Source organism: Protopterus annectens, chromosome 14.part0 (assembly GCF_019279795.1).
Source record: "Protopterus annectens isolate FY-2018-M chromosome 14.part0, PAN1.0, whole genome shotgun sequence".
NCBI lineage: Eukaryota > Metazoa > Chordata > Ceratodontiformes > Protopteridae > Protopterus > Protopterus annectens.
Window position 1 is genome coordinate 696,266,382 of NC_056748.1, and position 26,005 is coordinate 696,292,386.

Here is a 26,005-nt window from a genome sequence, read left to right on the forward strand (position 1 = left end):
GCATCTGCAGTCAGGATTACCCACCCGCCTTCCCCTCTGTGGTGCTCCTAGGGTATTTGCCCATCTTATAGCTAGCTGGGGGAATCTATTATGGTGTATTTATTTGTATATATGTACATACATGCTTATTTTTTGTGTTTGCTCTCTACTATTTGGAATCATTGGCATTTATCCAAATTTAGCCTTCCAAGAGGGCACCTGGCATCTGGGGCAAGAAACACTGAGGAAAATGGCATCGGCTGATGCCTTTATACCCGAAGAACTGCAGCTATGACGTCGGGTGAAGTGCGACACCAGCCGAGGCCAGACCCAGACTTTGGAATCCGGCCGACTGAAGGGCTGCCTGACGACAGGACAACCCATTTGTAAGGACTGCAGATGCATTCCTATCGGACATCTACATTTATGGTAGGTACAAAACTGTACTTTTCTGAATATGAAGACATGCCCTTATCTGCCTATGATGATTCAAATGCAGAGGAATCCATTCCTTCTGTCCCTCCCCTCCAGAGGATTTTTCTTTTGGTGAAACCCTACATACTTTGATAGAGAGTTTCCACTGGGAATGCCAGGATTATCCTCAGTCAAAAAAGAGACTTGGGGACTGTTTAGATTTACCACAGCACAGACCCTTAGCTATCCCTCCTGTTCTGGATGTTGTGGATGATGTCTTTATGGAATCCAGTCTAACTCCTGATACTTTACCAGCTGCTCCAAGGAAACCAGACAGGTACTACAGAGTCCCTGACTCTCACAAATTTCTCTTAAAAAATCCTACTGCTGACCTAGAGATCATCTCCCAAGGATCTAAAGGAATAAAAGCAACTACAGCTAAGAAGCCCACCCCTTCGGACAGGGATTCCCGAGCTTTAGACAGATGGGGTAAAAAAGTATACACCTCTGCAACTCTCGCCATTAGAGCATTGAATTGTCAGTTCCACATACTGAAATTCCAGCATCATACTACGGAACTTTTTAAGCAAATATTATCTACCTTTCCTGACTGTGCAGAAAATAAAGAATTACAGGAGCTTATACATTCTGCAAGCCAAGTCAGCACACATACCCTGCAATGTGGGTTTGACACCCTAGAAGCATCTTGCTGGGCAGCAGTCACAGGTTCTGTACTTAGAAGGCATGCCTGGCTTAAGGAGCAGACCTTGCCAGACCATGCCAAATCAAAATTATTAGATGCTCCTCTGAATAAGGACAATCTGTTTGGCACCAAAGCAGAAGAGGTGTTAAAAAAGATGAAAGAAAAGGCTAAGTCTATGCAGACAGTCAAAGATTTTTTGCAGGTGCAGCCTCCTAGATTCAGTAGGCATTGCCCCTCGAAACATTGGTGCTTTCCAGCCCCCTCAAGGCCATCTCAAACTAGACCCAGGGGAAACAGACCCCCCCCCCCCAGATTACAGTCTCAGGATATGCAGAGATTTAAGCAATGGAGTACCTCCACTTCTAAAACAGGGAGTGCTAAGCCACCCCCTTACGGAAAGAATTCGCAATGACTTTTCAACTCCACTCCTCACCTCTCCCCAATTTCTCATGTCCCTAAGAGGAAAACTTGCCCATCATGCAAAAAACTGGACCGCCATCACCAACAATTGATGTGTCCTCAACATAGTATCCCAGGAGTACAAATTTTATTTCCACATGCTGCCAACCCCAAAAGGGTTCCCAGACCTTCCTCCAAACTAGTGGGCAGAGGCACAAAACCATGTTCAGTCCCTGCTCTCCATAAAGACAATTCAGCTTGTTCCTGCAGAATAGATAGGCCAAGGTTTTTATTCCAGACTTTTACTGGTACCCAGAAAAGAGGGCACCTGGTGCCCAGTCTTAGATCTATCCATTCTAAACACCTTCCTGGTGGTACCAAAATTCAAAATGCTGACCCTACAGCAGCTTCTCCCTATGCTGTCCAAAGATGCCTGGTTAGCCACCCTACACCTAAAGGAAGCCTGTCTGCACATCCCTGTCAGGGACTCCTGCAGGAAATATCTGTGTTTCAGGGTAGGATCTATGCATTATCAATTCTCTGCACTTCCCTTTGGCTTATCTACTACTTCCAGAGTTTTCACAAAATGCCTGGCTCCAGCCATTGCTTATTGCAGACAGAGAAAGATTCAAATATACCCTTACTTGGACGATTGCCTGATTCAGGCAGGAAAAGCTGTTGCAACACCTGACATTTGTAAAGGACCTTCTAACCTCCCTGGGGTACACTATCAGCAAAAAAAATCCAAACTAGTCCCCAGTCAAAAAATTGTATTCCTGGGAGCAAGCTTGGACACAGCATTCCAGATGGCATTCCTTACTCCAGAAAAACAAGCTTATCTGACGGGCTACTTCGCTCAAATGGCCACCAGAACCCAACTATCCGCAAGGAAAATCCTGCAGGCTCTAGGTTTCATGGCCTCCTGCATTCTACTAATTCCATATGCCAGACTGCATATGAGGAAACTTCAGTGGTACTTGAAAAGTCTTTGGTGCCAACATTCATAGGACCTGGAAACTATCATACCTATAATACCTTGTCTCAGGACAGTTTCTTTGGTGGGCAGAAGCATGCAACCACAACAAGGGACTTCCCTTTGCACAACCCCACGCTGCCCAGACCCTAACCATAGATGCATCAGACTATGCGTGGGGTGTACATCTGGACGGCAGGTGCATTCAAGGCCACTGGAGCCCAAAACAAATTCATCTGCACATCAACCAGAAATAGATACCAGCTGTTCAGCACGCTGTGACAGCTATCAGATCCTTACTCTCACCGGGGCCCCTTTTAATAAAAACCGACAACACCACAGTGATATGGTACATCAACAAGCAGGGGGGAACCCACTTTTACCCACTCTGCAGGCTAGCCATGACCCTGTGGAACACGGCCTCAGCTATGTATATTCACCTGCAAGCTCAATTCCTGCCAGGCAAACAAAACTCTTTGGCAGGCAACTTAAGCAGAAATCGCCTAGACCCTCATGAGTGGCAATTAGACCACAGCACCTTCAGCCTTCTGACCCTGAAATGGGGTACCCCGAAGGTTGACCTATTTGCCTTCCCCTACAATCACCAGCTCAACAAATTCTGCACCAGGGAACCTCACAGCAAGGCCTAGAAAGTGAATACCCTATCCTTCCAGTGGGCAAACCTCTCAATCTATGCATTTCCCCCTCTGCCTCTTCTTGCAAGAGTACTACTCAAGATAAAGCAGGAAAGACGAAGGGCAATTCTGATTGCCCCCAGACTGGCCACGCCAACACTGGCACCCACTACTGCGCAGTCTGTCACCGGTGCCACCATGGCACCTACACCAGATTCCAACCCTCCTCACTCAGCAGGAGGAACAGATCTTGCATCCGCAATTACAAACCCTTAACTTTGCAGCCTGGCTTATTCCCTGAATTCTCCTCCAGTGGCCAGCCTAAGCAAGCAGGTGCTGGATGCCATTTGTGAATCCAGAAGACTCAGTACCAGGAAATCCTCTGCTGATAAGTGGAAAAGGTATTCTTCCTGGATTCACTCTAAAGGAGCGGATACAGCACAGCACTCCTTACCTCTCATCCTGGATTACCTAGCAGACCTACTCCACAGAGGCCTATCCTTTTCTTCCATTAAGATCCATGCCTCTGCCATCTCTGCCCATTACAGCACTGAGCCACCTTTCTTCTGTCACCCTCTCATCAGAGTTCCTGAGAGGGTCTAACAACTTAAGGCCACCAAGAAGAGCCCCCACCCCTGCTTGGGGCCTTAATTTTGTGCTGGAAAAGTTCACGCTACCCCCCTTTGAGCCTGCAGCGTCAGCAGAATTAAAATTCCTCTCTTGGAAAACAACCTTGCTTCTGGCCATCACTTCAGCTAGAAGAGTGTCTGAGCTACAACCACTTATGGCTGTGGAACCTTTCATTATTTTTCATGCTGACAGGGTCTCCCTCAGGACTAACCCAACTTTTATGCCTAAAGTGGTGTCCAGTGTGGCTCTCAACCAATTTTTCCACCTTTTTCCCTAATCCTCAAAGTAAGGGGAAAAGGATCCTGCACTCTTTAGATGTGCACAGATAGCTCAGATTCTACCTTCATAGGACTAAGCCCTTCAGGAAATCTGACCAGTTACTAGTCAGCTTTGCACCAGGGGCAGAGGGCAAGGCCATATCAAAACAAACCATCTCCAAATGGATAGCACACTGTATCCATTTCTGTTACAAACGCCATGGGAAACCACCCCCTCAAGGGGTCAGAACGCATTCCACTAGGGCAACTTCAACCTCTACAGCCTTTCTCACAGGAGTCCCTACCAGGGACATTCTGGAAGCTGCTACTTGGAATTCTTTTCATACCTTCATCAAGCATTACCACTTGCCTATATTTTCCAAATCTATGGTGGGTTTGCAACAGCAGTCTTGCAGGGCATACTAGCCAGCCCCAACTCTTCTTGACTGCCTCCACCCATTCTTCAGCTTTGGGAATAAACCCGTGTGTGATGACTGCAACAGTGAAACACAAAAAACATAGTACAGTTGTGTACACTTACCATAAATGTAGATGTTCAAGTGTATTCACTGTTGCAGTCCTGGTTTCCCACCCTCCAGCCCCCTTGTCTCTCTCTCTTGCTCTCTTTCTCTGATGTTCTTTGTGTTTCACTGTTGCAGTCATTACATTTGGGTAATCCTGCTGGCAGGTTGCCCTGAATTCCAACGTCTTGGGTCCTGCGTTGGTTGCTGTCGCCCCTTCCCTGACGTCAGGCCGTCAGGGGTATAAAAGATGCAGCCAATGCCATTTTCTTCAGTTTTTCTTGCCGCACGGTGCCGGAAGCAGAAGCAGTTCGCAAGTGCCGGACGGCCGACTCCTGAGATTTTCATGTTCGACTTTCAGATCTGAAGTCTTCATTAAAAGTGAAGTACCCCATTGGAGAAACTTTTTTCTTGCTCCAGACTGATGTCAGAAAAAGTTAATAATTGTATTTCTTGTGGGAAGCAAATACCTCATAAGGACTTTCATTCTTACTGTATTCCTTGGCTAGGCCCTGACCACGACATTTCAAGTTGTCGGTTTTGTGCTAGATTTAACCAACGCACTATTAAGCGTCGGTGCAATTTTGCACTAAGCTATTTTGGACGCAGATTTAATTATACAATGTCGTCGGATAGCCATCCGACTACTGGAGTTCACAAAAAACGCAAAGAAAGACAGGCAACTGAGGTCCAAAACCGACGACGAAGCTTCTCCTAAGCCAGTCGCCGGTTCTCAGTAAGGCGCTTTCGCAGCCCCTGACACCCGCTACTTTAGAGTCGCAGGCCCTACCGACTCCCACGTGGAGTTGGTCAGGCCACCGGATATTCAAGGTATTTTAGCCTCAGAGACTATTCCCTCAGATGGGTCCGGAGCTGCTGAGCAGCTGTCGACTTCTGAGGGTGTATTCAGACCTAAACAATTATACATTACGGTGTTTCCGTACTTAGATGATTGGCTCCTCACTGCCACCACCAGGTATCAGCTTATACAAGCCAGGGACACCACTCTTATTCTTTGCAGTCAACTGGGGATTGCCAAAAACTTAGAAAAATCTGCCTTATCACCATCGCAACATATGGTGTTTATCAGAGCAGATTTGAACACCACCACCACCACTTTAAAACTTCCTCCAGAAAGGATATCGGTACTTTGTCACCAAATTCTGAACCTCATATCCAGAGACAAGGTGCCAGCCTCAGATGTGCTAAAATTGTCGGACGATAGCAGCTGCAGTAATAGCAATTCCCTTGGGTCATATGCAGATTCTACAATGGCTCCTATTCACACAATGGTCCTATCAAGAACTCCCAATGTCACATGTCATCATTCTAACAAACTCTTGCAAAAAGGATCTTCGGTGATGGTTGACCTCTTTCCAAGTAATGATAGGTTGTCCTTTTATCCTGCCCTCACCATTGGCCATGGTGACCACAGACACTTCTCTGATCGGATGAGGGGGGCATTTTCAGGGAAGAACAGCCCAAGGCACATGGACCGAACAAGAGACACATCTGCATATCAATGTCCTGGAGATGAGAGTGGTACTCTTGGCATTGCAGTACTTTCAGGACTCTCTCCCTCTGGGGACAATTGCGATTCAGACGGACATGTTGGTGGTCTGGGATATAAACAAACAAGGAGGAACCAGGTCCTATCCCCTTTGTCGAGAGGCCCTAAGAGTGTGGCAGTGGGCTACCTCCACCCAGCGCTTTCTGATAGCAATACACATCCCGGGGAAATCCAACATGATAACAGACAAATTGAGCAGGGCAAGCTTGTTGCCTCATGAGTGGTTCCTCAAAGAAGAAATAGCGGAAAGAATAATCTGCAGATGTGGCCAGCCTTCCTGTGATCTCTTTGCATCCCCCGTGAACACAAAAATGCAGAAGCTATTTTGCCGTAATCCCCCTCCGGGAGATGCCCCAAGGGACGCACTCATACACGATTGGCCTCCGAGTCTCCTTTATGCCTTCCCACCAATACCCCTGATACCCAAAGTGTTACAGAAAGCTAAAGCCCTGGGAAGGACCATCATTCTTATACCCCCTCACTTGCCTCGTCAGATTTGGTTCCCCTTTCTTCGACCTCATCTATTGGAAGAGCATTAGATTCTAGACCCAGTTCCAGACCTGATGCACTCGGGGGCTCTTCATTCCTCCCTTCAGTCCCTGAAATTGACAGCTTGGTTGCTCCAATTCCCAACATAGCCAGGTTCCATAACCTGTCAACTGAAACACAACCCATTTTAATATCTTCTCATAAATCATCTACTAGGAAATTATACCTCAGCAAATGGAAGATATTTTCCATATGGGCTTTACATAGCCCCTGTTTCCTCCATACTAGAGTTTTTGACTATGCTTTTCAACAAGGGAGCGGCGGCAGCCACCATTCATGTGCAGCTCGTTGCGATCTCTAATTTTCATTTTGGTACTGAAGGCTTTAGTGTAATGTCACACAAGCTATCCAAAGCTTTTCTCAAGGGGACCTTCCACCTGAGACCACTGGTCAAATCCCCTTATACACCTTGGAATCTAAATTTTATGCTTTCACGCATCATTCGTCCACCGTTTGAGCAAGCTTCTTCATGCGATTTGAAATTTTTGTCTTGGAAGATTGTCTTTTTAGTAGCCATCACATCTGCCTGAAGAGTTTCAGGGCTACAGGGCTTGTCTATAAAACCCCTGTATTTGATTTTTCATTCTGATAGAGTTTCACTACGAACAAATCCTTCATTTTTACCTAAAGTTTGTACTGAAGCTAACCTTAACCAAACATAGAATTACCGTTTTTTCCCCCAAACACACCAGTAACTTGGAGTACATGCTGCACAAACTTTATGTTCACAGACCACGTCGATTTTTACCTAAATAGAACCAAAGAATTTAGAAGATCTGAACAACTCTTTTTTTTCCTTTTCAGACTCCAGAAAAGGTAGACCTGTGGCAAAAACCACTCTGTCGAAATGGTTATCTGATTGCATCACCTTCACTTACTCAGCTGGCAATATACTTCTGCAACACAAAATAAAGGCTCATTCAACCAGAGCTGTTTTCCACATCTTCAGCCTTTACTGCCAAGCTACCAATAGATAGTATTTTGTGCAGCAGCTACTTGGTCAAAGCCTCATACTTTTATCACTCATTACAAAGTCGATAGGGCCTCCAGGGACAGGGCTTCCTTTGGTTTCACTGTCCTGAGAAACATACTCCCGTGAGCCACCCGAGAAAGATGGTGCTTGGGAACGCTAACCATCTGTAAGAATGAACGGTGAGATAGAACAACTTCAAATAAAGAAGTTGTGTACTCACCATAACGTTCCATGTGAGTTGTTCTTCTCTCCTTCATTCTTACTGCCCACCTTCCAACCCTCTCCAGGCTTTTTCGAGGACAGAGATTCATGTTTTATCATGGTTGCTTTGTCTTTTCTTGATTTCCTTACCTAAAATGGGTATAGAATGGCATATGGTATTGTTAGAGGCAGCAAACAAGATCTGAGGTAACACAAGGTGCATCATGGGATAGGGACTTGGCCTTGAGCTGTCTGAAGACCTCGAGCTTTGTAGTTGGCTGACTTGGAGCCGAGGATCGGCTCCGAACCCATCGGTAAGAATGAGGGCGAGATGAACAACTCACATGGAACATTACGGTGAGTACATAACTTCTTAAGCCAGGTTTTTGATGGACAAGCTGAGTATATGTCTTCTAATTCCTCTCTAAGCGTGTGTACAGTAACCCACCACAGGGTCAGATTCCTAGAGATGCTCTAGTCCACCCTTGACTCCCAGGTCTCCTCTGTGCCTTCCTTCCTCTGCCCCTCATAATGCTCATTCAGGAAACCAGGCTGTGCAAAGCTGGTCTTTCTCATAACCCCATGACAAGTTTGGTTCCCACTAACAAGGAGATAGACTGGCTGAAGGAACATCCAAGACTCCTAGTTCACCTGTCCAACAAGGCTCACTTGGTCATCCATCAGTCCCTCAAGTTCACCACATAGCTTTTCCATGTCCAGTGATATGCAGGGATCTGGCTTACCTTCTGAGGGTGATGCAGTTGTAAGAGCATCCCAGAAACCTTTAAGAGGGTGTGTGTGTGTGTGTGTGTGTGTGTGTGTGTGTGTGTGTGTGTGTGTGTGTGTGTGTGTACATATATAAATATACATATACAATTTACAGTTTTATATTTATTAGTTATTGATATTTAATTACTGGGAAAGTCCAACTAGCTAGTAGTCTGTTTTCAGCAGAGGCCCAGGGAGAAACTCTAAATTATTACAAAACATTTTAAGGACAATAATTTTACAATCTTCAAAAATAAGACAAAAACATCTGCAGTTTAAATAATTATTACACATTAGACATAATATAAAACCATTGGGTAAGAATTTATACAGGGTACATTACCATCCTTAAATATTAATTTTAGACAGTTTGTAGAAAAATTAAAGATAAGTTAGTCTAATAGAAATAGGAATTGCAGTATGAAGTGAGGGAAAAACAGGCTTATGGTATATTTAGAAAGAAAGTCAGGGAAGAGAATTTGATATCAGTAAGGAAGTAAGTGCAGAAGGGGGAGTAAGGAGGTACAAGAAATGAAAAGGTACTTACTCACATTTAGGGATATAGTTTAATCTAGTTTTGAGCAAGAACAGAGGCAGATTTTAGCTAGGAAGTCTGAGTGGTTTTGACAGTTGGGAGAATATAGACCTGATGAATACAGGTAAGTAATTCCAGGCCTTGGCAACCTTATACCAGTACAGACAACCCCCAGCAGATTTTCTAGGTTTGTAGACAGGAGGTTTTGGTCACGGGATCCCAATGACAGACTGGTAACATAGTTGAGTAAAATGTTTTTTAGTGCTGGACAGGCAGTAGATACTGGATAATTTTTTATAGGTAGTAAGAAGCTGTGGATGTATTAGTTGATGTTGGCAGTTATAAGCAATTTAGGCTTTTCAGTGCTATACAGTGGTGGGTTCTGAAAGGGGTATGTGCTGCAACTTTAGCAATTGTGTTATAGCATTGTTCAAGTTTTAATTTTTGTGCAGCCTGGAAGTTAGTAAGGATGGGAGTGCCATAAAGAAGACTGGCAAGGAGATGAGTAATGGCAAGTGTAGTTTGTTTCATCGGTGAGAGTTTTTGGCTCTGTAAAGCATCCTTAGTTTTTCTTGTGAAATTTTGTATGTGCAGGTGGAATGTAAGATTATCATCTACTATCACGCCTAATAGTTTGCTATGAGAAGTGACTTCATTGGTTGTATTATTAAGAGAGAGGACTTGCGTAATGCGTACATACATGTGTATTTATGGTTTTTATTATGTAAAATATACACACACACACACACACACACACACACACACACACACACACACACACACACACACACACACACACACACACACGTGTGTGTGTGTTGTTGTGTCTTTCGGCTTTTCCTGGTTAGGGGTCGCCACAGCGGAACTCCAGTCCGCTAATGATTGGTAGTTGATTTTTACGTGCCGAGTTACCAGCCCTGACGCACAACCTTCAACAAAGTTACGCCCATTCATGCATGTCTCCACGCAGAAGACGCTCTAGCTGAGAATCGAACTGGACAGCGTCTTACTCTGAGGCGACAACGCTACCGCAGCGCCACTATATATATATATATATATATATATATATATATATATATATATATATATATATATAACATTGACCAGTTGTCGTATTGCTGGTACACCACACTACCCAAAAACGGACCACATTCAGCTCAGATTTGTCTGAGTAGTGGTAGAGTTAAGAGAAGGTCGTTTTTTAAATTTCAATGCAGGGTATGGTTATGGTCAGAGACAGGGTTACTAGGGGCACTTTGATGTACCAGGAGTTCATGCTGCTGTTAGTGCCTGCATGATGATTAACAGCAAGGGTGCCTTCTGGCACAGTAGCATCCGAAATCCTCACCCGAGTGTCATCCTGTTTGCTCTTGATTGGCAACACTTTCACTATAGATTGCTATTGTGTTGATCATTTTCCATTGTGGATCATTCTCCATTCTCCTTCAGAGTGTTTTATGTGTGAGAAGCCTCACAGGAGATGCATCTTCATGTGTTGGTCTTACCTGAATGACCAGTATCGTCCCTTGAAACTAGAAGAAATTTGATTCGGTCTCAATGATTGCCTTCACTATTGTGGATTTGAATGATTCTTAGTTTCTGCTATTCCTGCCTACGGAAAGGTCCCAAGAAGTTATAATTTTGGCAGATTGTGTGAGGATGTAGCAGAATGTCCAAGCTCAAGATCAAAGCCTTCTGTGCCTTCTGAGTTTTATGGCTTCTGTGAGCTGTATAGTAATACTTGCATGTCTGAAAATGTTGGTGCTACACTGGACTGTGAAATGTCATTGGTAACAGAGGGTTCTAGTTCAAAGCTTTGAACAGTAGTAACTGAAGCACAATACACCAAAACAATCTTTCTGATAATAAAAATAACCGAAAGTAAATAAAGAAAAAGTAAAATGCTTACATGTATTAAAAAAAAAGTGTTATGCAGTAATTTATTGGCCAAGAGGGCACAAGAGTTTTCAACTTTTTCTGTCCGCTGTAAATTAAGCAATTCGTACTTGGGACCTTAACCCGTAACATAGAAAGGCTGTATGTGGAGCTAGACTTGGGGTGGCCAGATAGTGTTATACAGCACTAAGAACATAGCACTGTCTAAGATATAGCCTTCACTCTAGACACAACTCATGTGACCCCTTTAAAACAAAGACCCAACACCATAATAGCCCAACCCTAATACAGGTGTTGACAACATGGATTTGCAAATGTTCTTCGTGTTTCACTGTTGCAATCATCACACTTGGGTTATCTACCTGCAGGTAGCCCTCAGTCGGCCCGAATACCAGAGTCTTGGGATTTCTGCATCAGATGCTGTCGCCTCTGCCATGACGGCAGGTCGTCAGGGGTATAAAACATGCAGCCGACACCATTATATCAGTCTTTCTTGCCAAGAAGGAGCCTGAAGCCGAAACAGTTCGCAAGTGCCGGTCGGCCGCTACCTGAAATTTTAATGTTTTCAAGTTTCAGACCTGACGTCTTCTTAAGTTAAGCACCCTGTTGGGGATTCTTTTTTCTTGCTCTAACTGATGTCAGAAAAAATTAACAATTGTCTTGCCTGTGGAAAGCAAATACCTCACAGAGATTTTCATTCTTACTGCGTCACCTGTTTAGGCCAAGACCACAACGTCCCTAACTGTCGGTTTTGTGCCTTCTTTTACGCCCGAACTGTTCATCGTTGGGCTATTTTTGTAGCTAAATTCTTTCGCTTTCGTTCTCCGTATTCTGAAATGCCTTCGGTTAGCCATCTGTTTACCGATCTTCAGAAAATGACAAAGACAGAGACAGACAGCATAGGTCAAAAACTGCCGGCGATGCTTCCGTTAAGCTAGTTGCCAGTCCACCAGTACTCAGTGAGGTGCCTTTGCAGCCCCTAATGCCCACTTCTACAGATTTGCAGGCCTCTGCTGAGACCCATTCGGAGTCCGGTATGCCGCGAGATGCTTCTTCGACTATGGAGCCTGCGGATGTCTCTACCTTGGATGGGTCCGGAGCTGCTGTGCAGGCACTGGCTTCTGAGGGTGTATTCTGACCTACTGATATTCATATTAAACAGACAACTTCATTTCCTACTAAAACTACTGAGTTTCTCAGGCCCAGAGTTCGCACTACACCTAGAAAACCGACGTCCAAAGCGCATGCTCAACCTCCCATGCCACAACAACAAATGCTTAGAATGACTGAAGACTGTATTACTCTAATTAGGGGAAACCATCCTTCCCCTGCCAAAAGACAAAGATTTGAATTTCCTTCTGATTCTACAGACCAGGAGTCTGATGACTCTGACCCTTCTGATTACCAGGTCATACCCTTATCTTAGATTCGTAGGTTGGTACTAGGCTATCGGCCCTAAGGCCTATGCAAGCCTAGCCATAACGATTTCCTGGAAATTTTTTCCCTCAGTATTTACTTCTCTGGGCCCCTGTCTAGTAGGGCGACTGACATGATCCCCGGGGTAAATTTCCTATCTCCCATCCAATCATCAAGGTTCCTTTTGAAGAGGGCCAATGAGGCGCTCTGCTTGACATGTGTGAGCAGTCTATTTCAGAGTATGGGGAGTCTCTGTGTCAGGAAACTATCACTCCAGCATGTTTTGTTCATTGTGATAAGGTTTAAATCCATGGAGCGTGTGGCTCTGAGGGATTGGGGTTTCTTTAAGTGGAGCATGTTCAACAGCTCAGGGTTTGACATGGCCTTGCATGTTCAGCAGAGATCGCCTCTGAGTAGACGATATGCCACAGAGTATAGCTGGAGATTTTTTTAGATGGTCAGCATATGGCATCTGCTTTAGGCCTGTGATTCTTTTAGTGAGGTATTTCTGTGGCCTTTCCAGCTGTTGCAGATGTGTTGTGAGGTGCATACCAAATGGGGCATTATACTCTATAATGGGTCTCATGAGGGATGAGTACAGTGGGACAATTACCTCCTTTTTTCTGGATGAAAAGCCCTTAGTGATGAGGTGTGCCACGTAGAAGGATTTCCTGACTGTTGTGGCTATGTGGTTATCGAAAGTGAGACCACTGTCCACTTGTGTCCCTAAGTCTGTCATCACACTTTCGATGTTTAGTGTCCTGCCACCTATGTGGTGTTCATGAGTACATGTTTTTTTCCAAAGGGGATAACTATACATTTCTTGGCATTAAGCTTGAGCCCATGGCTCTGGCACCAGGCATCTGTTTCTGTAAGGCCCTTTTGTAGAATATCCACATCATTTGGGGATTCAATAATGGCTCCCAGTTTGCAGTCATCTGCAAACTTTGTTAGCCAGAGTCCCTTAGTGTTGGCCTGTACTTCAGAGAAGTAGATGCTAAACAAGAGTGGTCCAGGACTGAACCCTGAGGTACTCCACTTGTCACTTGTCTGGAGCTGGATTTGGAGTCGGCTACTTTTACAGTCTGGGTTCTGTCAGTAAGCCAGTTGGCAGCCCATCGAGTGACGTAGGGATTTATGCCCAGCTTAGTAAGTTTATCTATGATTCCAGAGTGGGGGATGGTGTCAAAGGCCTTGGCGAGGTCCAGATAGGCTGTGTGGACCACCTTACCCTCGTCCACAGCTCTGGACACCGATTTGAAGAAGTCAGTCAGATTCAGGAGACGAGATCGGCCCTTCACAAACCCAAACTGGGTGGGGTCCAGTGTCTGGAGGTTGCCAGTGTCTTTGTTTATATGTTCCATGATAATGCGTTCCATGCCCTTGCAGATCAGGCTTGTCAGACTGATGGGACGGTAGTTCCCGGGATCCAAGGTGGATCCTCCCTTGTGGAGCGGGATAACTGTAGCTGTGCGCCACTCAGTGGGCACGAAGCCTGAGGTGAGGCTATGATTAAACATGACACTTAGGTGGGGTGCCAGTTCATTTTGTAGTTCATGTAGTACACAGCCTGGGATGTCATCTGGTCCCATGGGTGCTGTATTCTTAGCTTTGGAGAGTGCTGTTTCTACCTGTGTGGCTCTGATTATCTGAATTTGGCAATCTTTTGGTATTGAGATGGGCCCTTTAGGGGTGAGAGGGGAGTGAAGTTGGCACTAAATTGATCTGCCAGGATATTGGCAATATCCTTGGGATCAGTATATTTAATGCCATTCTGTTGTAGCTCAGAGTAGATCTGAGCATTGCCATTTAGATTCTTGACATAACTATAGAATGCCTTGTAGTTGTCTTTGGAATCTTTGGTAATTTTATTTTCGTAACTAGCTTTTGAGGGTTTTATTTGAGGGATCTCAGCTTCTTACTGAGGCTGGTGAGGGAGTTTTTTTGCATCCTGGGATTTTCCTGTTTTCTGCAACAGTTTCTTCCTTCTGTTGTATAGTTTGTTTATAGCAGGGGACCTCCAGACTGGCTTCCTTTTTTTGGAGAAGAGCATCTTGGTTCTATTTGGGATGGCACGATTCATGCACGAGTGGATGTGCTCGTACAGTGCCTTAGTGTAGTTTCTGCAGTCGAACTTCCAGATCCCGTCTGCGTGGGTGTTGTGAAGTTTGTCACTTCTGACTTTAGTAGCATGAGTTGGCTTTGGAGAAGTTTTTTAAGGAGGTTTCCTTACTGGGGGGTGGGGGTGGGATGTGGATGTCAAGGGTGATTTGCTTGTGGTCAGACCTGAATAATGAGGGGGTGACCACTGGTGTGGAGCATCTATCTCCCATGTTGATAATGACCAGGTCTAGGATATTGGAGCCCCTGGTGGGACAATGGATTAGTTGATCCAGGGCGTTGGAATTTATGAATTCCAAGAACTGTTGGGAAAAGGAGTTGGTACCCGAGTAGTTTTCCCAATTAATGGCAGGGTAGTTGAAATCACCCAGTATTAGGGTGTTTGGTTGTATCTTAATATTTTCCAGTATGTTTAGGAAGGTGTAGTGAGAATCTTGGGGTATGGTGGGGGATCTGTAGCAAGCTACAATTTGGATTGTAGTCTTACCTAGTGTTAGTTGCACCTGGAGAATTTCAGATGCATTGTGTTGGGCAACTAGCCTGGAGGTGTGAATATCCTTGGTGAATATGTACACTCCTCCACCTTTAGTGTTTCGGTCTTGGTTTTGTGGCCGAAAAGTGTGGTAAGAATTGTAGCCTGGTATTGCAGGGGTGCTCTCTGGTGCCTTGAACCAGGTCTCAGTCACTGCACAGATATCGATGATGTCCTTCAAGGATGCATCTGCAGTCCTTACAAATGGGTTGTCCTGTCGTCAGGCAGCCCTTCGGTCGGCCGGATTCCAAAGTCTGGGTCTGGCCTCGGCTGGTGTCGCACTTCACCCGACGTCATAGCTGCAGTTATTCGGGTATAAAGGCATCAGCCGACGCCATTTTCCTCAGTCTTTCTTGCCACGTGGCGCCCGAAGCAGAAGCTGTTCGCAAGTGCCGGTCGGTCAGAACCAGAGATTACTACTACCGAATACTACTTCGAAGACTTCTAAAAGCTAAGTACCCCGTTGGGGACTCTCTCTTGCCTCAGCCGATGTCAGAAAAAGTGAATAACTGTTTAACTTGTGGGAAACAAATACCTCATAAAGATTTCCACTCTTACTGCTTACCTTGTTTAGGCCCAGACCACGACGTAGCAGCTTGTCTAGCCTGTGGTTCTTTTAACCGACGGACGCTTAGACGTCGGTCGGAATTTGCTGAACAGTTTTTCGGCTCTGATTTTGCTTATATTATGCCGTCGGATCCTCCGACTTCACAAATATCCAAAAAACGCAAGGATAAGGACCGACACTCGCGGTCCGCGGTTTCAGCCGAAACCGTGGTTAAGCCAACCGCGAGTGTCTCTGTTTTGGCTGAAACAGAGCAAGCGGTTCTTCCTTCAGCCGAAAACATGCCTTCTACCGAGGCCTCTTCTAACCTGGTGGAATCGGCTTCTGAAATCCAACCTGCAGTTGTGGTTTCTCAGGAATTATCTGACACTATCCCCTTGGATATTTCCACCCCTGCACGTGGAGCTGCTAGGCCTCTTGCAGCCATGTCCATTAAGGTCTTTGCCAGGGCTAAAGCAGCTAAAGCTACAAAAACTGTGCCTGTTAAGACCCCCTCTCACAGGCCCAGCTCCAGTACCCAAATGCTTTCTCTGGCAGAGGATCTCATTTCTTTAATCCGGGGATCCCAGACTCATCCAGACAGGGCCTCTCATCCACCCCCAGAGAAGAGGCCTAGAGCAGAGCCCCCTGAGCCAGTGTCCTCAGATGATTCCTCTGATGATACAGATAATACAGACCCTCCAGAGGCTCCTTATTCCCCTTACGAAGACTCTGATGCTGAAGAGTCCATTCCTTCTGCCTCTCCACCTGAGGAATTTTCCTTTGGGGAAACCTTGCATGCTATGAGGAAACAATTTCAGTGGCAGGGCCAAGATTTCTCAGACTCCAGGAAAAGGCTTAGAACCTTTCTACATTTACCACAACATAGGCCTTTAGCCATACCTCCAGTTCTTTCTGTCGTAGATGATGCATTTAATGATGCTTGTACTGCTCCTGATTCATTACCTCCGGCCCCTGCTAAGCCCGATAGGTTCTACAGGGTCCCGGACACACATCACCATCTATACAAGGCTCCTTTTGCAGATCCCGAGACTATCTCCCAGGGGCCTAAGGCTGTAGCAACTACCTCTGCTAAAAATCCCCTGCCCTCTGAAAGGGAATCCAGGTCCTTAGAGATGGGGTAAAAAAGTTTACACTTCTGCTACTCTGTCAGCTAGGGCCTTGAACTGTCAATTTCATATGATCCAATATCAAGAATTTATGCTAGACCAGTTAACTAAAAAACTGACCTCTGATGAATCTTTTGATAAGAAGTATGTTCAGGAAATGGTACATAACATTCAGCAAGTTAGTAACCATTCTTTAAAATGCGGCTATGATGCACTGGAGGCTTCCTTTAGATCAGCCATGACTGGCACAGTTATCAGAAGGCATGCATGGTTGAAAGAGCAGGCCTTACCGGACCATGTCAAATCAAAACTATTAGATGCTCCCATGGACAAGGTCAATTTATTTGGTTCTCCTGCACAACAGGTACTGAAGAAGATGGAAGAGAAGGCAAAATCTGTACAAACAGTGAAAGATTTCTTACAGGTCCAGCCTCCAAGGTTTAGCAGGAATTGGCCCTCCAAAAACTGGTCCTTTCCAGACTCCTCTAAAGCACAGAGAGGCAGGAATAGGCGTTCAAGAGGCAGAAACCAATCCAGGGGTGCCTACAGGGGACGCCACTGGCAGGGTAACAGCCAGCGAGGCACAGACGCAGCCACCACCACTGCTACAGGACAATCACAGTGACTTGGCTCTGGCACCGCCTACCAGGGAACAACTAGAAGCACCCTTAGGCGGAAAACTAGCTTTATTTTCAAAAAACTGGCATTACATCACAAGGGACAAGTGGATTTTGCAAACTATACACCAAGGTTACAGGTTTCACTTCCATACTCTACCAGGAAAGAGAGGAATGCCAAACCTACCCCGAATCAAAAGGCAGAAGCTCTAAAACAAGTAAACCAATTATTAAAGATGAGAGCTGTGGAAAAGGTACCATCTATGGAACAAGGAAAGGGATTTTACTCCAGACTCTTCCTGGTACCAAGAAAGGAGAGCAAATGGAGGCCTATTCTCGACCTGTCCGCATTAAACACATTCCTCATTGTTCCAAAATTCAAAATGCTGACTCTACAGCAGCTTCTTCCCATGCTGGGCAAGGAGTCTTGGCTGGTAACTCTAGATCTCAAGGAGGCATACCTGCACGTCCCCATACGACCAATTTGCAGAAGATACCTCAGATTTCTTGCAGGATCAGAGCATTATCAATTCTCAGCATTGCCCTTTGGCTTATCTACTGCGCTCAGAGTGTTCACGAAATGCCTGGCATCAGTAATTGCGCATTGCAGGCTTCAGGGAATCCAAATTTACCCCTACCTGGACGACTGCCTGATACAAGCGGACAACAAAAACAAGCTCACAGTAAACTTACAAAGAGTCATTTACCTGCTACAAGGCCTGGGATATACAGTCAATATAAAAAAGTCAAGGCTGATACCATCCCAAAGAATAACCTTTTTGGATGCAGATCTGGACACATCAAAACAAATGGCATTCCTAACTGCAGAAAAGCAAGAGCAACTACCCCTCTACTTCTTGGCATTAACAAAGCAGAACCATCTAACAGCAAGAAAAGTACTGCAAGCCCTGGGCTTCATGGCATCCTGCATAATACTGGTCCCTCATGCCAGACTACATATGAGAAAGCTACAGTGGTACCTAAAGAATTTATGGTCTCAACACAAGCACAGCCTAGAAACCAAAATTCCAATAATTCCATGCCTGAAGCAAGAGTGTTCCTATGGTGGGCACATGCCTGTCAATCAAACACAGGATTGGCCTTCTACAGCATTCAACCAAGCCAAACCACCACAACGGATGCCTCAGACCTCGGTTGGGGGGCCCACATGCTGGACAAGTGCATACAAGGCTTATGGACTCAAGACCAGCTGCACCTGCACATAAATCTAAAGGAAATGCTGGCAGTAAAAATGGCAATCCAGACATTCAGACCATTTCTCCGAGAAGGTCAATTGATGATAAGGACAGACAACACCACAGTTATGTGGTACATCAACAAACAGGGAGGCACACATTCATACCCTCTATGCCGGTTGGCACTGGACCTATGGAATGTGGCTCTGAGCTACAACATTCAGTTACAAGCAATTTTTGTACCGGGAAAAGAAAACATTCTAGCAGACATACTAAGCAGGACTTCCACAGATGCCCACGAATGGATGCTGCATCCGGACATCTTCAAAGCCATTACAAAGAAATGGGGACTGCCAGAAATAGACTTATTTGCATCCCCACGCAATCACCAGCTAAAGAAATTCTGCACAAGGACGTACCACCCACTTGCTTGGAAGGTGGACTCTCTATCTTTCAGTTGGAAAAACCTGACAGCATATGCATTCCCACCACTTCCTTTGATGCACAAAGTGCTATTGAAAATCAAAGAGGACTGTCCAAGGATCATTCTGATAGCTCCAGACTGGCCAAGGCAACATTGGTACCCATTACTAAGGAGCATGTCTCGGGAACAAATATGGGCACTACCCCTAGTTCCACTGCTGTTAACACAGAACAACTACAACATCCTGCATCCAAACCTGAAAACTCTGCAGCTGACTGCCTGGAACATTACATAAGATCAATTAACCCAAATTTATCCCAAAGGGTTAAAGACATTATCCTTGAGGCTCGCAGACCCTCAACAAGAAAAAAATTATGCAGCAAAATGGAAAAGATATCTCATTTGGAGTACTGCAAAGGGAGAAGATGTGTCACTGGTAAACATAGCCAACATCCTGGAATACTTGGCAGAGCTCTTCCACACAGGTCTGTCCTATTCTTCTATCAAGATACATGCATCAGCTATTTCGGCAGAATACAGAGTGGATCCTCCTGTCTTCTCACATCCTCTGCTCAGGCAGTTTCTGAGAGGAATTAAAAATGTAAAACCTCCTAGGAAACCACCATTGCCAGCATGGGACTTAAACTTTGTACTAGAAAAATTGACACTTCCTCCTTTCGAACCAGCAGCAACAGCAGACTTACAATACTTATCATGGAAGACTGCTTTCCTGCTGGCAATCACTTCAGCAAGAAGGGTATCTGAACTACAGGCATTAATGGCAGTTCAACCCTTCCTGATCTTCCATCAAGATAGAGTGTCCATGAGAACAAATCCTACATTTATGCCTAAGGTGGTATCCAGAGTGTCTTTAAATCAGGCTATCCACCTACCTACATTCTTCCCCAACCCACAGAACAGGGGAGAAAGACTGTTGCATACCTTGGATGTACATAGACAGTTACGCTACTACCTGGACAGGACCAAGGGCAATAGAACAACTGACCAGCTACTGGTAGCATATGCAACAGGAAGGGAAGGAAAAGCAATTTCAAAACAGACAATCTCCAAGTGGATAGGAAATTGCATTAGATTTTGTTACTCTTATCATGGAAAGAAAACTCCAGAGAACATCAGGCCTCACTCTACAAGGGCTACAGCCACTACCACAGCTTTCTTACGAGGAGTGGCTACCAAAGACATTATAGAGGCTGCTACTTGGACCTCCGTGCATACATTTGCCAAGCATTATAATTTACCTTTATACGCTAGATCCCGAGCAGGTTTTGCCACTGCTGTTTTGCAAGGGATCCTATCTACACCATAATCTCTTCTTTCCTCCTCCCCTAGTTTGGCTATGGTATTCTACCCATTTGTAAGGACTGCAGATGCATCCTTGAAGGACATAGTACAGTTTTGTACCTACCATAAATGTAGATGTCCGATAGGAATGCATCTGCAGTCAGGATTACCCTCCCGCCTTCCCCTCTCTGGTACTCCTAGGGTATTTGCCCAACTTATAGCTAGCTGGGGGGGATCTATTATGGTGTATTTGTTTGTATATATGTACATACATGCTTATTTTTTGTGTTTGCTCTCTATTATTTGGAAACATTGGCATTTATCCAAATTTAGCCTTCCAAGAGGGCACCTGGCATCTGGGGCAAGAAACACTGAGGAAAATGGCGTCGGCTGATGCCTTTATACCCGAATAACTGCAGCTATGACGTCGGGTGAAGTGCGACACCAGCCGAGGCCAGACCCAGACTTTGGAATCCGGCCGACCGAAGGGCTGCCTGACGACAGGACAACCCATTTGTAAGGATTGCAGATGCATTCCTATCGGACATCTACATTTATGGTAGGTACAAAACTGTACTTTCTCCATTTTTAGGAGTGCCTCGAGAGTGCATTTTGAGGTTTAGACTTCTAGCATTGAGTAGCATTACCTTCAGATTTTGCATGAATCTACCTATGAGGATTCAGACGCAGAGGAATCCATTCCCTCTGCTTCCCCTCCAGAGGATTTCTCTTTTGGTGAAATCTTGCTTACCTTAAGAGAGCATTTCCGCTGGGAATGCCAGGACTATCCTCAGTCCAAAAAGAGACTCAGGGAATTTTTAGATTTGCCTCAGCACAGGCCTCTAGCTATACCCCCTGTCCTGGATATTGTAGACTATGTCTTCCTGGAGTCCAGTCTTACTCCTGACACCTTACCACCAGCTCCTAGAAAACCTGACAGGTACTACAGAGTACCTGATTCTCACAAATTTCTCTTTAAGAATCCTACTGTGGATCCAGGGACCATTTCCCAGGGACCTAAAGGTATTAAGGCTACTACAGCCAAAGTCCTACCCCTTCAGACAGGGATTCTAGATCTTTAGACAGATGGGGTAAGAAGGTATATACCTCTGCAACGCTTGCCATCAGGGCTTTGAATTGCCAGTTTCACATGTTGAAGTACCAGCAACATATTATGGAACTAATTAAACAAAAAATGGTGTTACTTCCAGATTGTGCAGAAAATAAAGATTTACTAGAGTTAATGCATTCTGCAAACCAAGTTAATAAACATACTTTGCAATGTGAGTTTGATGCCTTAGAATCATCTTGCAAGGCTGCTTTCACTGGGTCTGTACTGAGAAGGCATGCTTGGCTAAAGGAACAAGTCTTGCCTGACCATGTCAAAGCAAAATTACTAGATACTCCATTAAGTCAGGAGCGTCTGTTTGGCAAAAAAACAGAAGAAGTTCTTATAAAGATGGAAGAAAAAGCTAAATCTATGCAAACAGTCAAATATTTCTTACATGTGCAGCCACCTAGATTCAGTACGCATTGGCCTTCAAAAAACTGGTCCTTTCCTGTTTCCTCTCAATCCAAACCCAGGGGAAACAGACCACCAAGACTACAGTCTCAGAGTATGCAGAGATCTAAACAATGGAGTGTTTCCATCTCAAATCCAAGGAGTGGTAAGCCCCACCCCTTATGGAAAAAGTTCACAATGACTTTCCAGTTATCCTTCCCAGCCATGCCCAAATACTTGTGCCCCTAGGAGGAAAACTCACCCTTCATGCAAAAAACTGGATGTCCATTACTCAGGACCAATGGGTTCTAAGCATTGTATCCCAGGGATACAGATTCTACTTCCACTCACTGCCAACACCAAGCAGGTTGCCAGACCTTCCTCCAAACCAGTGGACAGAGGCTAAAAAGCAACTACTTTCCCTTCTCCATATCAGGGCTATTCAACCTGTTCCAGTAGAACAAAGGGGACAGGGTTTCTACTCCAGACTGTTCCTGGTGCCCTGAAAAGAGAGCTCTTGGCGCCCTATCCTGGATCTATCAATTCTCAACACCTTTCTGGTGGTCCCAAAATTCAAAATGCTTACACTGCAACAGCTTCTTCCTATGCTAGCCATGGATGCCTGGATAGTCACCCTAGACTTAAAAGAAGCTTATCTGCACATCCCCATAAGGGAGTCTTGCAGGAAATATCTACGTTTCAGGACAGGCTCTATGCACTATCAGTTCTCTGCACTTCCCTTTGGCTTATATCTACTGTGGCCAGAGTATTCACAAAATGCCTGGCTCTAGCCATTACATACTGCAGGCAGAGAAATATTCAAATCTACCCATACTTGGACGATTGCCTGATTCAGGCGGACAGTCAGGAATTGCTACTTCAGCACCTGACATTTGTAAAACGACTTCTAACTTCACTGGGATACACCATCAACGAAAAGAAATCACAACTGGTGCTCAGCCAACAAATTGTATTCCTGGTAGTAAGCTTGAACACAGCTTCCTACATGACATTCCTCACTCCAGAAAAGCAGGTCCATTTTACAAACTATTTCAAACTAATGGCCAACAAAACCCAGCTGTCTGCAAGGAAAATACTGCAAGCCCTTGGATTCATGACCTCATGCATTCTGCTAATTCCATATGAGGAAACTTCAGTGTTACTTAAAAAGTCTCTGGTGTCTACATTCTCAGGACCTGGAAACAGGGATTCCTATCATACCGTGTTTAAGGGCAGAGTTCATTTGGTGGGCAGAAGCTTGCAACCACAACGAGGGACTTCCTTTCACTCAACCCCTCGCTGCCCAAACCCAGACAATAGACACATCAGACTATGCATGGGGGGCTCACATGGCAGGCAAATGGAGCCCAGAACAAATTCCCCTGCATATCAATCAAAAAGAGATGCTAGCTGTACAGAATGCTCAGACAGTCTTCAAATACCTTATCCTTCCAGGACAGCTCCTGATAAAGACAGACAACACCACAGTTATGTGGTACATAAACAAGCAGGGCAGGACTCATTCTTACCCACTCTGTAGCCATGGCTCTGTGGAACACAGCCTTGAGCATCCAAGTGCACCTACAAGCTCAATTCCTGCCAGGCAAACAAAATTAATTGGCAGACTACTTAAGCAGAAATCTACTGGACCCTCACGAATGGAAACTGGAATCCAACTCATTCAAACTTCTAACCTAGAGGTGGGGAACACCAGAGGTGGACCTTTTTGCCTCCCCCCAAAACCACCAATTGAACAAATGTTGCACAAGGAACCCTCACAGCAGAGCCTGGAAGCTGGACGCCTTATCCTTTACATGGGAAAACCTCTCAATTTATGCCTTTCCTCCTTTACCCCTCCTCTCAAAAGTACTACTCAATATCAAACAGGACAGGCCAAGGGCAGTCCTTATTGCACCAGACTGGCCACGCCAGCACTGGTACCCACTCCTATGCAGTCTGACAGCAGCGCCACCCTGGCACCTACATCAGATACCTTCCTTGCTGTCTCAGCAGGAGGGACAGATTTTGCATCCACAGCTGCAAACCCTAAACCTTGCAGCCTGGCTTATCCCATGAATACACCACCAGCATCCCTCAACAAACAGGTGCTGGACGTCATCCTTGAGGCCAGAAGGCCTAGTACTAGGAAATCCAGTGCTGAAAAGTGGAAAAGATATTGTTCTTGGAGTCGGTCTCAAGGAAAGGAGACAGCTGTGCCCAACTTACCTCAAATCCTTGAATACCTAGCAGAGCTGCTCCACAGAGGCCTATCCTTCTCATCCATTAAGATCCATGCCTCTGCCATCGCAGCTCATTGTAATACTGAGCCTCCTTTCTTTTCTCATCCTCTTATCAAACAGTTCCTGAGAGGAGCTAACAATTAAAGGCCCCGTAGGAGAGCTCCCACCCCGGCCTGGGACCTTAATTTCGTACTGGAAAAACCTGCGGATTCAGCAGAGTTAAAATTCCTCTCTTGGAAAACCGCCTTACTTCTAGCTATTACTTCAGCAAGAAGAGTGGCCGAGTTACAGGAGCTAATGGAGGTGGAGCCCTTCATTATTTTCCATACTGACAGGGTTTCCCTCAGGACTAACCCTTTCTTTATGCCCAAGGTGTGGTATCCAGTGTGGCTTTAAACCAATCCATCCATTTGCCAACCTTTTTCCCTAATCCTCAGAATAGAGGAGAAAGGATCCTGCACTCCTTGGCCGTGCACAGACAGCTCAGGTTCTACCTTGACAGGACTAACCCTTTCAGAAAATCTGACCAGCTGCTAGTCAGCTTTGCTACAGGGGCAGAGGGCAAGGCCATTTCAAAGCAAACCATTTCCAAATGGATAGCACACTGCATCCATTTCTGCTACAAGCACCATGGAAAACCTACCCCTCTGGGGATCAGAATTAATTCCACTAGAGCTACTTCAACCTCTACAGCATTTCTCAGGGGAGTCCCTACCAGGGACATCCTGGAAGCTGCAACCTGGAGTTCTGTACACACCTTCACCAAGCATTACCACTTACCTATTTTTTTCTAAATCCAGAGCTGGATTTGCTGCAGCAGTCCTATAAGGCCTGCTAGCCAGCCCCAACACTTCTTGACTGCCTCCACCCTTCCTCAGCTTTGGGAATCAACCCGTGTGTGATGACTACAATAGTGAAACACGAAGAACATAGTACAGTTGTGTACACTTAACATAAATGTAGATGTTTGAGTGTATTCACTGTTGCAGTCCTGGTTTCCCTCCCTCCAGCCCCCTGGCTTTATCTATCCTTTTTACCTAGCCTCTTTATGGCCATCTTTTATGGCAGAGGTATTTACTTTTTACTGGACATGTTCCACACCATCTAATAGCTTCCTATTTTGGGAGCTCCTGACATCTAGGGCAAGAAAAACTGATGTAATGGCATCGGCTGCATGTTTTATACCCCTGATGACCTGACGTCATGGAAGAGGCGACAGCATCCAATGCACAAAGCCCAAGACTCTGGTATTCGGGCTGACTGAGGGTTACCTGCAGGCAGATAACCCAAGTGTGATGACTGCAACAGTGAATACATTCGAACATCTACATTTATGGTAAGTGTACAAAACTGTACTTTTCCTGATCTCTCTGTGGACAGCGTGGTAGATATGGGCATCCTGTGGCAATGTAGCAGTTGTGTCATGTACTTGTACAACCTTTTTAATCCTTAAAGAAACTTAACACAGTATGCATGGGATGTACATGCTTAACTTCCTTGAAGGCAAAACTTGCTTACAAATAAGGTTGTCAGACAGAGACGTACACAGACATGCATACCTCTCACCACACATACATAGCCCTTCTTATTCTGAAGCACTTAAAAAACATTCCAAACCTCAAAGCTCTCAAACTGCAACACCTGCCCTCAGCAGTCATTAAAGCACACATCAAAAGTAAGACGTAAGCCTACAGCCAGTGATCCCCCAAGAACAAAGCCGTAAGGCAAACAAACACTTTACCTAGTACTCTTTTCATAGGAGATTCTGTTGCACAACACTCCTACTCCCCTCACCAGGATGGACAGGGATAAGAAAACTGTTAGTTGCCTATCTGGAACTAGGATACACAATGTCTCCGGTCACTGCACCACAGGTACCAGTCTGATTCTATCATAGTTCATGTGGGTGTAAAATGACCTGAGGTGAAACCCAGTGGACTAAATGGCGAGAGATATTATGGATCTTTCCGAATGTGTAT

At 45.2% G+C, this 26,005-nt stretch overlaps 1 protein-coding gene across 1 annotated transcript in view; it reads left to right on the forward strand.

The window, feature by feature from the left end:
- THAP3 (THAP domain containing 3) overlaps positions 1-26,005 on the forward strand; it is a 396,679-nt gene that overhangs the window by 311,864 nt on the left and 58,810 nt on the right. The window lies entirely within an intron of this gene.